Source organism: Nipponia nippon, unplaced genomic scaffold (genome assembly GCF_047370975.1).
Source record: "Nipponia nippon isolate SJK-2023a ecotype South Korea unplaced genomic scaffold, ASM4737097v1 scaffold_2, whole genome shotgun sequence".
Taxonomy (NCBI): Eukaryota; Metazoa; Chordata; class Aves; order Pelecaniformes; family Threskiornithidae; genus Nipponia; species Nipponia nippon.
In genome coordinates, this window is record NW_028262336.1 from 106699875 (window position 1) to 106711327 (window position 11453).

Genomic DNA, 11453 nt, shown 5'->3' on the forward strand with positions numbered 1-11453 from the left:
CCCAAGAGATACGTACAAAGGGTGTGATCTCTGCAGGGCTCACCTTCACCAGACAGCTCTGGCAGGCTGTACCCTTCAGGAGAGGCTTTGGCCAGGCTCTAGCCCCAGCATCATGTGTGCAAGACTTTATGATCACAGACTTATTAAACTATAAAAACTGCAGGAATCGCTGTGGATCTTTTCCCTTCTCCTACCCCATGAGCACTATGAGATCTCTACTTATTGATAACAGGAAAGGGTCAACCGGAGCACCAAAATGTTTATGCTTGCATATACTTGTTTTCATTCCCTCTCTGGAGCAGAAGATAATTTCACTGGATACTTTTCCTCTATATATGTGAGGACTAGAACTGTATTTGTGAATTGAAAATGGGTTTTGTCCTTTGGAAATCCAGCCTAGCGTAACAGGGCAATCACCAAAGCAAGTAGTGTATGTTTTATGTCATCTGTGCTACCTGCAAGATTGGCTACGTTACTCGTTCATGGAGACAGAAAAATACACCAGAAGATAAACCTAAAGAAGATGGTTACAGCCCGATATCTTAGTCTGGAGAAGAGGAGGCTGAGGGGAGACCTTCTCGCTCTCTACAACTCCCTGAAAGGAGGTTGTAGCGAGGTGGGGGTCGGTCTCTTCTCCCAAGTAACAAGTGATAGGATGAGAGGAAACGGCCTCAATCTGCGCCAGGGGAAGTTTAGGTTGGATATTAGGAAAAACTTCTTCACCAAAAGGGCAGTCAGGCACTGGCACAGGCTGCCCACGGAAGTGGTTGAGTCCCCATCCCTGGAGGTATTCAAAAGACGGGTAGACGTGGTGCTTGAGGACGTGGTTTAGTGGTGGACTTTTGGCAGTGCTAGGGTAATGGTTGGACTCGATGATCTTAAGGGTCTTTTCCAACCTCAACGATCCTATGATTCTATGATATTTCCTTTTCCTCCCAGCACTCCCAACCCCTGTATACGCAAGGAAGTCCTGCTGTCTCCATGAGCAGACAGCAATGCATCCAAACCTGCAGTGAACTGACAGCTAGTTCCTTCTGCTTGCAAAGCCCCAATTCATAGATGTACAAATATGGTTACACAAGTTTGTAAAAAATACACCACCCTTTTTAAAAAAGGTGCTTACAAAGAACATACCTTGATCATCTCACTGCTAACACTATTCTAAAAATGAAAAATTTTTTATTTTGCCTACTAACTTTTCCAAACCACTGTGGTATCAGCTACGCCCACTGCCATGGATTTTACACAGAGCTCATAGCAAATTGTAATTTAGCATGGGATAAGTAATGTCTACACTCAGACTTATCCCAGTTATGAGCTGTTACCCTGGTCGCATTGGAACTGACCGGTCAAGCTGCCTTGGCTCAGGAGGATCCGATTGCTGAGGCCTTTTCTAAAGCAGGAGAGGGGTGAATACATGGTCCACAACTTTGCCTGTTCTGCTGCTGCTAAAAGAAGCAATGAAATTTCTGTCGCAATAGTATTTAATTCTACTTGTCACTAGTATCCTCAAAGACTGTCAGAATATGTATTAGAAAAGAACAGATTCTGATTTTAGTCAAAAAAGGAAAATAAAGTGTGGAGGGAAGGAAATAAGAAAAAAAGTAAGATGGATCTCTATGCCAGTCTGTTTTCCCTTTTCTTGGAAAGAATAAATAAAATATGTGGAGAGGAAAGAAAAGGGAACTGTCAGGTTTTAAGTAGTTATATTCCTTTCTGACACTGAATTCTATGCCAGGCAAAGAAGATGAAGAGCCACTAGGTTAATATCTTTCATGCTGGTTTGAAGGACTATTTGGTTGTACTAACAGTGATTTAGAGACAACAACTATGAAGAGAAGTTCAAAGGTATCTAATTAAAATCTAATTCTGCTCTGCCTAAATTAAATATGGAAAGGAATTATCCCAGAACCCCACCAAACTCTGTGAAGGACAAGAATCTACCCCTGGATCTACCTCAGCACAATGACAACAGACATATATCATTGAAATGTCTCCAGTGATGTGCACAGTAAATTGAGGCTGAATTTGCAGCCCTGTCCCAAAATGGGAAAAAAAAAAAAAAAGAAGGAAATAGAAAAAAAGAATTTCCCCCCCACCACCACTGCTTTGTCATGCACAAATAAGTTTTCTGGAGCTGCTTAGTTAATCGAGGCTTCCATGAGCACTTCAAAAGGTCTTTGTTAGCTGCATTCACTGCATAAGGGGCAGACTGGGGGCTACAGCAGCACTGCCTGCTACAGAGGACTGAAACCAGCCGGTCTGAACAAACTTGAGCTAGTTCAGAAACCAGCATCAGCCTGTAACACATGGGACAAACAGTTACACATTCAGCCCTTCAGAAGATGACCCACATGGCTATCATTTGTGGGCTGCAGCGGGTGCTTTGCCAGCAAGGAAAAAGAGACTTTGAACCATTGGAGGGATGCTAAAAGGAAATGTCTGCACTTCTGAATAGCTGCACAGTGGGAATATCACTTCTGGCACACTGGGAATATCACCTCTTTCATGCTGCCCCACTTTTTCCCTGCTCCCTCTTGGCATGGAAGACAGGATCCATACTGCCAGGGTAACTAACAGGAAGAGAAAAGGACACGGACAATGTCCATGGAGAATGGACGATGAAGGACCTCTTTTAGAAGCTACGGTAGGAGGCACTGAGGTCATGGGTTCATTTTGGAGAGCGGAGAGAGAAGCAAAACTCCTGGAAGGGCAGGGAACCACAGTCGTTGCTGTTTACTGAGGATGGGGATTATCTCTTTGGAGAGAGAAGACAGGCATGTCCTCAAGCAGCTATCTTGTCTGGGAAATGACACAGTTCTAGACAGATCATTTTCAAGTTTATTTAACTTACAAAGAGACTGTGAAAAAACACAGAGCATCAGAACAAATTTAAACCATCTGTTTGATCATCTTGCAAACTGTAAACACTGTCTTTGAGAAAATAATCTTTCTTCAGAATAACAATGTGCACAGTTTTGACTAAAATCTGGGTGAAAAAGAACTTCCACTAAGTCAGATGGAAATTACCCAGAGCACGAGTCAATATTTAAATTACTTTAAGTAATTCTTCATCTTTCATCAGCTTCTTCCAGGAGTACCCAGGAATGTATGCTCCCTCCAGCTCCCTTCCACACCTCCCTGGGCAACTGTCCTACCCAGCACCAGTCAGATTAATCGCTACGCTGTTTATCTATTTAAAGCCCTTGTGCACATGCCCTATCTTGCCCTAAGTTTCCTTTTTTCATACAGATTCTGTAGCATCCACATTTATTCTTTCCTGAAAATACCCAAGTTTTAAATGACTGCACTGCAGTCAAAATTATTTATCAGATGATTATTTTTGCATTCTCTGCATATTGTGCTTTTAAACTATTTCTTGTGATCCATAATGCATAGCTAAGAGAGGATGCCTGCCTATAAAGTGGAGGCATCTAACTTGCTCTTTCTTCTCCTAACTCAGAGCCCCTTATCAGCAATTTCACTGGTTTGAAATAACAGAGAAGCAAGCAGTTCGTGTTAACACCCACTAGCCACGCTGATAATTCAGCCTTACGCCTTTTCAAACAGCCTGTTTGTTGCTCACGACGATAACATTAATTTCCTAGATCAAAAAAAAGATTCAATACATATACATCATCAACATTAATCTAAAGCAACACTTCAGAAACAGTGCCAAACCTAATACGTGTTAACAGTCTTGGATTTATAGATACAGACGTTCAAAACAGTAGCAGAAACGACTTTCAGAATGTGATCGGTTACACCCACATACCCCACATCAAACCATGCTAATTAAAATATATAAATCTTGCACAAGCAGATAATTTTCAGTGCAGTAACAGCATGGATGGGCTAGCTCAGCGGAGCCCCACTGGGGTCTGCAGGCCAGACCCAGCCTGTGGGAGCTTTCTGCCTGGCCCAGCCCCTCTTTCCCTCAGAGGAGACGAGGAACAGCTGCTCAGGCAACGTGCGCAGCGCTAACAGCCCGGCACCTCCGCCTGCGCCTGCCCCAAGCCCAACCCAAGGGGCCATGAGCTGTTGCTCAAGCAAGGAAGGGGCAAGGTGCAGACACATGTCCTCTTGCACCTCTCTCTTGGTTGGCAGTGACCTCCTGCCGCCATTTCAGGACAGCAGCTGTGAGTGGGTGTGCTGGTTTTGGCTGGGGCAGAGCTCATTTTCTTCATAGTAGCTGGGACGGGGCTATGTTTTGGGTTTGTGCTGGAAACAGTGTTGATAATACGGGGATGTTTTAGTTACTGCTGAGCAGTGCTTACACAAGAAGCTGGGAGGGGACACAGCCGGGACAGCTGACCCCAACTGACCACAGGGATGGTCCATACCATATGACGTCATGCTCAGCGTATAAAGCTGCAGAAAGAAGGAAGGGTGGGGACATTCAGAGTGATGGCATTTGTCTTCCCAAGTAACTGTTATGCGTGGTGGAGCTCTGCTTTCCTGGAGATGGCTGAACACCTGCGTGCCCATGGGAATGAATTCCCTGCTTTGCTTTGCTTGCATGCACGGCTTTTGCTTTACCTGTTAAAAACTGTCTCAACCCATGAGTTTTCTTACTTTTACCCTTCTGATTCTCTCCCCCATCCCACCGGGGGGAGGAGCGAGCGAGTGGCTGTGTGGGGCTTAGTTGCTGGCTGGGGTTAAACCACGACAGTGGGACACCCCAGCCTGGGGTGCGGCTGCTCAGCTCCCCAGATCAGGCCACCACGAGTTGGCTCCCAAGTGCTCTCTCGCCAGAAGTCACGGGGTATCCCAACGTGAAGATATTATTCAACCTTAGAGAAACTACCAAAACATTTTGACCCATGATGATTCAGTCCTTCTCTCTGTCACTGATTACATCATGAAGCTCTGAAGTCTTTCAGTCTGGTGTGCACATCTGTACTAATGTAACCAAGAAAAAAAAACTAGCACATCATCATCTTACCCAACAGAATCATGGACATGTTGAGGCATTGTTTACAGCAACATGAAATGCAGGAAGGGGGGGTTGGCACCTTTTTCCTTGCTGGTCACATTCAGCCATCTATAAAGTCATTCACACAGGCCTGTTTCTGAAGAACCTTTAGAAATGTGCATTTACTTAGGAAAAATAAAATCAAGACTACAAAGCCCATCTTACTCATATTAAAAGCCGACACAACACGGAACAAACAGACGCAGAAGTGGAAGCAGACAACAGCACCACAGGCTAAGTGAAACCTGAGTTAAAGAATCAGATGCTGCAGGGCTGACCATAAATTTGAAACAAGTCAGCCAGGAAGAAACCTGCTTGTTTTTAACCGAAATACGGGAGCTCCTGCTAACAGAGTGGCCCTACCAGTGAGGTCTTTCCTCTTCAAGTGTTACAAGCCTACACAGTTTCGCTTTTGATTATCTAGTAGCAGACCAGCACAGTCATTCTCTATGTGCACCTTTTCTGTAGGTACAAAAAACAGACCATGGTTTCAATGAAATACAGATTGTTCTCGGACAGTTTTGGTTCCCACTGAAAACAAAAACCATCATGCTGATTTTGGTGTGTGCAGACGTTGGTTTGCAAAACCGGTCAATTAGTCTTTTAATAGAAGAGTAAATGGAAAGGAGCAGTTACCTACAAAAATTCCAGGTTGATGCTTAAGTGGCAAATGCAACTGTTGTGGCAGACACTTTTCAAGGCCTAAGTAAACTTTGACATGCAGCATTTTGTAAAAATTTGCATGTAAGCCAGGTAACAGAGCTACTGAGGAATTTTGGGGTGTTTAATACATTGAAGGTATTTAACAAGAACACAGGGTGAAAGGGAAACTGAACAGTTTTGGATGAAGAAATTCTTTCCTGGGTTTGGATAATGAGGTGGTGGCTCACCTACTTCTGTTACACCGTGGCCTGTGCAGACACCTCAGTCTTAGACGGTGCTCATGATCCTAAGCAAGAGGTCTCAGCTGTCCGAGGCAAAGAAGAGCAGCCAGCATTTAAAGGAAACAGAGGTGTGAGGGGGTACTGTCTCTCCTCCTCACGTTTTCTGCCATTTTAAACTTTCCTTGGGTAAGGCAGAGGACTGCAGTCCCTGCTGGAGGAATTAAACTTCTCCCATAGCTAGGCAATTTTCTTGATACACTCTCAACTGACTGTTACCATTCATGAGCAAAACTTTGGCATTTTGGTAGGTGCTTTCACTAAAACAGCAACTCAGTGCTCAAAGAAGAAAACCCAGCGGTAGGAATTATTAGAAGGAATGAAGAGCCATCACTATGCCAAAACTGTGGGCAGTTCCAGTCTCCTCATTTCCAAATGAAATAGCAGAACTGGAAATGTTTTATTATCTTTGTTGTCTTCTTTGAAAGACATGGGATGGCTTCTTTAGAGCCTTCAAAACAACCCAAACCACAGATAACCGAAACAGTACCGTAAGGGTCTAAGCGGCATGAGGAGGGTGGCCAAGGGCTGACCATTCAGCATGTCCTCCGCCACCAGAACTAGGGATGGTCAAATGAAGGGAGTAGGAACCGGACTCATAACCAGAGGCAGTTCACACAGCAGCTCCTTGCCAAGGGGCACCCTGCACGTGTCGTTTTTGTGGGTTGAAAGGGAGACTGGACTTGGAAGAGAGATTCATTGCAAGTTAATAAACAGTTAAACCACAACAAGCTCAGGAAATCCTCTGGACTGAAAATAGCTAACAGCAACAGGGATGTCTGGGGGAGTTGCTATATACTCTTATCCTGTTCTTATTCTCCCCTAGGCACCCGTTTCTGGCCACCGCTGGAGGCAGTCTGTCTCTCTTGTGCAGTACAGTTTCCCAGTACAACCACTGCTCTGTTCTTTGATCTCAGCCTCTCTCTCCAACAAATACCAGTCCGGTCATGAACTCCTGTGCTTGACCTGGTTTCTGCTATTCACATCACACACACTGGCACCTCCCACATCCTAAAAGAAACCCTAAGCCATCCTTGTGGGAAGGAAAGTTAAAATCCGTGCCAATAACTATTACATACGTAACACAGGAAAAGGCCTGTTGGGTTTGTTTTGGTTTGGTCTGGGTTTTTTTTCTTCAGTAGATAAGACTACTGGATGGAGAAGGGTCACACAGACTTATCCCTAGGGAATTCCATATTAGTGGAAACAGTCCTGCTTATGGTACTGTGTCTGCTTAGTAAAACACCCCATTTACCCGTGAACATAACTCTTGGGAGTATCAAGGGCTATAGGAGAGGACTGGGTAAAAAAACAAACCATGAGTTCAAGTAAAACCTTTTTGCAATGAGGTAGAGGCTGCTCCATCAGCCTTTTATCTCCAGTTCTTGCCAGCAGAGCAGCTCTGCCATCAATCTCTTGATTTGGCCAGTTTCAAGGGATAAAAAGACCGCTGGAGAGAAGGCAACGTAGTGTTTCTGTTCAAGATGCAGGGGCTAAAATTTTGTTTTCCTGTGACAGAAAAGGAAAGGCCTAACCTGCTCCCCCTGCTATAAGCAGCCATGCATATTGCAATAGCCAAAATTTCTCGTGTTTGCTCACCATCCGTTCGCATTAGCGTGCAGGCACTTCAGGGAGGCACGCAGTTGTTCTGATTTCCCAGAAGAGGCATGAGACCTTCCCCCATAAAGCTCCGCTGCAGGTACTTCCTTTTCTGTGCATATGCTCTCAAAATTGGCCCCTTTCAGCCCTTTTTTTGTTGATTCCCTTTGCTTGCCAAGCTGATCCATCACTTGATGGTGGGTCGCCATTTCCCTCCCCTGCCATTCCTAGTCTCCCCAGGCACACTGTTGGTGCCCACATGGAAAAGCAGGATCCAAGCCCCCAGCAAGCCTCCCCAGATACCAGGTTGGGTCAGAAGATGGAGTCGCCCACTGCTGCCATTCACTGCTTCCTCCCAGTGCTGCCAGCTGAGGTACTGAGCTGCACGGGAGGGAGCTTCCAGCCCCTGGTCTGCTGCCAGACACCAAGTCTCTTCCCCAGTAGCAGATCCGCAGGGGGAGCAGGAGCCATGCTCCTGGGGCCAGAAGTCACCAGCGCCCAGCCTCTGTCACAGTGGGAGTCCCGCTTTCCCACCCAACTCTGCCTTGAGTGCAGCTTTTGGGGCTTTCAGGCTTTTGCACCTGCAGGGTCCTGGAGAAGGTCTGGATGATCTTTCTTGTCATCCCTGATGCTGTGCAGCCACTGTCTTCCTCCCACAGCTCTGCTACTTGGCAGCAGAGACCCTCCCAGGCACCCACCTCCTGTGGGCGAAAGCCCATCTCCCCAGCCCTGGTGAGAGGTCCCCAGCGTCCCTCAGCCCCAGCCCTGTGGAGCTGCGCTTGGGCTGAAGCTGCTGACATTGCAGCGCTGCTGGGGTCTGCACCCGGTGGCACATCCTCACCATGGCAGGGCGCATTCTGTTGCTCACAGTGAGGTCCCTGGCTCTGTCCTGCACGAGCTGCTGCTATGGGGAACTGTGCTCTTGGCCAGCCAGCACTTGTACAGGGCTGCCCCATACCTGCTGGAAAGGCATGTGTCCGCTTCAGCCAGGAACCAGCTGAACAGGAGCTCAGAGCCCCCTTTCTTCGGGAACAGGCTGGACCTGTTTGAGGTTGCAGTACCCTCACACGCAGCAGCACACTGATGCTCCTCAAAAGGCTCTGGAAGTCCTCCACCAACCCCAGGAGAAACTCTCAGAACATCCAGAAGATTTCAGAAGAAGCAGAGCCAGAAACTGCTGCACAAACTGCTGTGCCTGTTGGCTGCCTCTGACAGATGCGCAGTTCCTCAAATGTGTGTCTGCAGCGACCTGCGTCTGCCTTCGGTGTTGGCAATCATCCACTGAGGAATATTCATCTTGCCATATCAAATAATTTTAAAATTCTTTAAACAAACATGACTATGCTAAAGTAGTTCTTCACTTACTCAGATCCAAAGTCCACCACGGTATCTTGAGATTTGAATTTAGTACTCAGTGGATTAGGAGAACCATGAATTAAGCCCACGGCCATACAGGGCCTTGAATATACTACATGACTTGTAATAATAATACATACTGCATTAACACAACAACATGTACATTCCTGGTACTAATAACTAGAAATCAGCTAGAAGTAAAAATCTGATTTAAGCTGCCTGCATGTGTGCGGGCATATATACGATCACAAATGTGTGATAAACTATTTTGAACCCACATTTAAATATAATCACAAGTCAGAAAAATTAAGATGAACCAATCTATTAGTTTTGTATTTGTTATCTTCTAAACTATGCTAACACATCTACGGTGATGCTAAATGGCAGCTGGAATAAAAACTGAATGCTATAATAGAGTAACCTACATTTGCCAAGCCAGGGAAAGTTTCCCTGCTTCATGATTCCCACTTCATAAGCTATGCTGTCACAGGAATGGGATCATAGGATAATTCAGGCTGGAAGGGAGCTCAGGAGGTCTCTAGTCCAAAATCCAGTTCAAAGCAGGGTCAGTCATGAGGTCAGGCCAGGTTGCACAGGGCTTTACGCAGCTGGTTCTCAAAAATCTCCGAGGCAGACTGTATAATCACCCTGGGTAAGCTGTTCCGCTGCTTGACTGATCCCATTCTGGTCAGTTTGTTGTCTTAAGTTTCTCCTTGCATCCAGCCGTACACCCAGGTTCAGCTTCTGACTTTGTCGCCCTTCCTCCCACCATGCACTCACGGGGCCTGTGCTCCACGCCCTGACCATCTCAGTAGCCCTCCACTGAACTCACAGGAATTTATCAGTCTTTCATGTTCTCAGGGTGCCAGAACTGAGCACGGTATCTAGACATGGTCTAATAAGTACTAAGTAGAGGGGATAATCACCACCTCCTCGTCACCTGCTGACTTTTCTCCTGTTAATACATCCCACAACGCTGTCTACCAACTCCCCCAGGCGATTTTCAGCAGATCTGCTGCCCAAACTAGTCAGTCCCCGACCCTGTATCATTACCAAGGGTTCTTCCTGTGCAGGGGCTGGACTTCACATTGGTCCTTCCTGAATTTCATGAGGTGGTCCCATTGCTCCAAGGATTCCAGGTGCCTCTGTATGGCAGCATATTGACTGCCCCCTCCCATTTTGTGTCATCTGGGAACTTCAGGAGCAAGCACTCTGCCATCTCCTCCAGGTCACTGAGATGTTAAACATAACACATCCCAGCACCGATCCTTGTGGCACCCCAGTTGCTACCAGCCTTGAGGCAGAGTAGCCGTGGAACCACGGCCCTGAGTCCAACCATCCAACCACTGTTTCTACCCAGCCGGTTGACTGATACCTCCTAAGCCTAGAACTAGGCTATTTACAGGCGCAAAAGAAAAATCTTCATGTTTCGGTGTAAGCAGCCAGAATACCCATTCCCTGTCCCATCTGATTCAGATATGGCCTGGATTGAAACACTCTATGGACTACCACCTGGGCCATGCCCAGGAGCCCGGGAGGGACTTTAGCTTGCAGCTTCTTCCCATCCCAGGAATCACATCTGCACCTCCCAGCTCCATCCACTATGGCACATTTAAACCTCTGACTGGCAAGCTGATCTTGATCTGTGCTGTTCTGTATCTCTTACCCACCTGTTTCTCCCTTGACCTGTTGCTCCACCTCAGCAGTAAATCACCTAACCTTCCATCCCAGCTGGCCAAAGTGCTCCCTTGGACACAGGCTCGCTAAGCTGAGGGGATTGTTTAATCTAAACCTGTTACCAGTCTCCTTTCAGCAGCGTGAATTTATACTGCTTCCCTTCAGGAGAGAAAGTGTTGTGTGACTTGGTCACCACGTGCCTGTTCATGCAGTGTTCAGTGAAGTTGCTCCTCTTTGCAGAGGTCTGAAATACTTTTAGGTTTTTATTCATAAAGACATTTTCTCAATAAGTCACCCAAACACCACCAATATCTCAAATTCTATGCATTACTTAAAAAGGCCAGCTACAAGAATCTCCAAGTTTGCATTTTTTATGCATTTCTTTTGGCCCCCTTTTTTCCTAGGGTATTCTCAGGGTCTGAAAAATGTATGTATTCCCTTATTCCATTCCACCATTTTTCATTTGTTACCAGTTTTCCTCTTGCATAGCTCTGGCTTTCCGCCACAGCAGATCTGGCAAACAGGTACATGTTCCAGTGGCGGTGGGAGATGAACCTTCCTTCTCAGGGGCTGTTTTTAATCCCTGCTGCTCATCAAAGCCTCATGGGCCAGGGAACGTACAGCAGAGTGCATCTGCTGTTGACAAAACAGGCAGAACTTTAAGAGTTTTAGACAGGCTTTTTCTTGAGATAAACTTTGTTTTCCTCATTTGTATTTGTGCTATTAGACACCACTAACAAGAAGCAACAGTATAGAGCGGATGGGGATGCATGGCAGAAACATCAAAAGAAACTGAGAAGATAGAGCGTGTCTATTTGGGTTTTTTGTATGTGCCGATTTTGGTTTTAGCACATCACCCTTACATTCGGAGGAGTTTTCCATGGCTACTGCCAACCTTTTATTGG